This window comes from Lactuca sativa, chromosome 4, assembly GCF_002870075.4.
Source record: "Lactuca sativa cultivar Salinas chromosome 4, Lsat_Salinas_v11, whole genome shotgun sequence".
Taxonomy (NCBI): domain Eukaryota; kingdom Viridiplantae; phylum Streptophyta; class Magnoliopsida; order Asterales; family Asteraceae; genus Lactuca; species Lactuca sativa.
In genome coordinates this window covers 369,106,418-369,110,036 of record NC_056626.2, presented here as the reverse complement: position 1 = coordinate 369,110,036, position 3,619 = coordinate 369,106,418, and positions in this window count along the sequence as shown.

The window sequence follows — 3,619 nt, the reverse complement described above, 5'->3', positions numbered from 1 at the left end:
TCACCTCATGGTCTAAATCATCCCTCATCTCATCATCCAACTCATATTTCATCTACCCATGTTTTACCCAACACATTTTGTAGATATAAAATACATATACGGTTAAAATCATTTAAAACATGTATAAAATTGTTCATCCAGCATAGATAGCAAGTATATAGATAATATGCACACATAACACGTAATTTATATAGAATACTTCATATCTATGTGTAAGCTGAAAGTGACTATGCACTCACCTGATAAGGTGGTGACTCGGTACTCTGACAACACTTCGTTATCTCAAAACAATTTCCTTCGACAAAACCTAGTATCAATACCACTAGGGTTTAGTCTAACGTTAACCGCGACTAATTAATAGTCTAGCTATTATTATTATATAAGCGTTAAACAACACTCTATATAACTCATAATAATAGCCCAAATAATTATTTTAAGGACCTAATAGCATTACTATAATTATTTGGAAGCTATATTGAAAATTGTGTACGCGTAGCTCACTTACAGCGGGTTTTAAAGAAAACCGGGTTTCGCTTGGAGCAGCGTTTCGAAACCGAAAGACCCTTTTTCTCGAGACTCCGGGAACCTCGGGGATTCCTTCGGGTGCTAGGGGGTTCCCTAGGGTTTAGGAAGGTTTAGGGCACTTAGAGAGAGAAAGTAGTGAGATAAAGAGGTGATTTTTGGTGTGAGAAACCGGCTGCCCTTGCACCCCTATTTATAGGTGTGAGGCTTCGCACTACGCTGGGCGTAGGTTCGCTCTACGCGGGGAGTTCATCGGATAAGGGTGCCAGCTCGCATACAGCTGGCTCGCACTCGGACTCGGAAGGATAAGGCCGAGGTACGCTAGGCGTACCCAACCTCGGACACGGGGCGTTATAGCGAGGACTACGTGGTGTGATCCGAAGCGACTTCTGAACCAACATCGGACGACCTAGATGCTGCCACGTCATCAAGTTCTTATCAGACTTCGCAATTTCGACTACAAACTTTAAAATTTTGTATCTTTCGCATACAAGCTCCGTTTTTGACGTTCTTTATATCCACACGAAGTCGGGAACGTACTCTACAACTTTCGTTTACACTTTGTCGGCTAATTTTGAATTTATTTTAAAAGTTATATTATTAACAGACCGGGACACGATTGGTCCATTAAATTCTCATAACTTCTTCATCCGACGTCCGTTTTTGTCCATATTTTTCTTGTTATTCTACTATTAACAAGATCTTCGATTCTCGTTTAGGTTGTGTCGGCTAAAAACCGTTCGATCTAATATTCGAAATTCGGGTTGTACACTGCTAAGCCGAAACTTCGAAAAATCATAACTTCCTCATACGAAGTCAGATTTGGGCGTTCTTTTTATGGACGTTCTCGGTTTAATGAACACTATGACTTTTGTTTAGATCGCTAAGGCTAAAACTCGCTCTATCGTAAATTCACTATTTATGTTTCCCGATATTGTGTTGTAACGCCCATAGATCTGGGCTAGTCAATTTAGAGATAATACAAAAGACTATTTAGAATAAATAATCTTAACCAATGTGTAGAATATGTCTCAAGGGTTCCGTACATATAAAGAACGCCGAAATCCGAGTTATAACGAAGAAGTTATGGCCCGTCGAAGTTTTACGGTAAAACGGGCACGACACCGGGAGACGTAAATAGTGAACTTTTGATAAAGGACTTTTTAGCCTTAGTGATCTAAATAAAAGTTGTAGTATACATTAAGCCGAGAACATACAAAAAAAATAACGCCCAAAGCTGACTTCGTATGAAGAAGTTATGAATTTTCTAAGATTTGACATAGTAGTGCACGACCCGAAACTCGAATTTTAGTTCAAGCAGTTTTTGGCCTACGCGACCTAAATGAGAATTGAAGATCTCATTAATAGGAACTCAACGGTAAAAAGACAGACCAAAACAAAGTTCGTATGTAGAAGTTATGAATTTTACGCGAACATTTAACACTATAATCTCCTCGTACTGTTAAATTTAAGATCGGTCGAGAATTAGCTGACGGAGTCAAAATGAAAGTTGTAGATCTTATTTTTACCTAAGCGTGGATATAAAGAACGTCAAAAACGGAGCTCGTATGTGAAAGTTACAGATTTTAGAAGTCGGAAGTTTGTTGTGCGAAAATGGGTGATGTGGCACAATCTTGGTCATTGCTTTCTCCCCAAGTCTTGCCACTAGATGGTGACATGTGGCACTAAGTTCAGCCATTTTTCACCCTATAAATAGAACCTCTCCCACCCTCATTTTCTTGACACATTTCCCATTCTTTCTTCTCTTTACTCTCTCTCTCTCTCTCTCTCTCACCTCTCTTTAGCCCCGAAACCCCCCCGAAAAGCCTAGGGAACCTCCCTTGCACGAGGCAAAAGCCCCCGAGTGCTCGACGCCTCCGAGAAGAAGAGCTTTTCGGCTCGGGAACACTGCTCCAAGCAAAGCCCGATTTTCTATAAAACCCGTTGTAAGTGAGCTACGCCTACGCTATTTTTAATATATTGTTTATTTAATTATAGTAACGTTATTAGGATCTTATAATAAGTACTTGGACTATTATTATGGGTTATATAAGTATTGTTTAAAGCTTATATAATAGTAATAATAGCTAAACTATTAATTAGTCTCGGCGAATAATAGACTAAACTCTAGTGGTAATAATATTAGGTTTCGTCGAAGGAAATTATTTGTAAGAAGCGAAACACTGTTTGAGTTCGGATTCACCACCTTTTCAAGTAAGTGCATGGTCCCTTTCGTCTTACACATAGATATGAAGTATTTTATATAAATTACGTGATATGTGTGCATATTATCTGAATACTTGCTGTCTATGATGGATGAATGATTTTATACATGTTTTAAATGATTTAAATATATATTTATTTTATATCTACAAATATGTTGGGATAAAACATGGTAGATGAAATAGTTGGTGTGTGATGAAGTAAAATGATGAGAGATAGGTGATGATAATTAGGTGATGATGAATCGGTGATGTAGGATGAAAGATACTATAACCTTGTCCAGCAATTTAGAGATGTAGTCATCTACTAGAGTATAAATGGCGACCACGGACTTAGACAACCCGTGGAAACACCAGCAGACTTATAACCTGTAGGTGATGAATTACGAGTCCAAGTGATGTTGTGACTGTATATTCATGTGATGATACTCTAACCCTTACTATGAATTACGAGTTCAGGCGACGTTGTAACTACGTATTCATGCCTTAGGAACGAGCATATAAGGAAATGTGAGGTAAAAAGATGAGAGGTAAATATGATATAGGAGATGAACCTTAAGATAATTCTTTAAGGAATATCAAAAAAGATAAAGGAGATGGGTAATCGGGTTGATTGGTTGATCTTTAAATATAATAATTATATTATTGTGGGTTGAAAACCCTATGTACTCACCAGGTTTCCCAACCTTACCCACTCCAGCTTATTTGTATCACATGTGTCGATACGAAGCTACTTTGCACTGAGAGATTTAAAAGAGATGTAGATCACTAGTGTAAATGAATGTAAGTTCTGTTTATGCTTATATTTCTATATTGACAATGACATCCCAAATGTTTTAAATGAATAAAAATACATTTATTCGAAAATGCTTTGA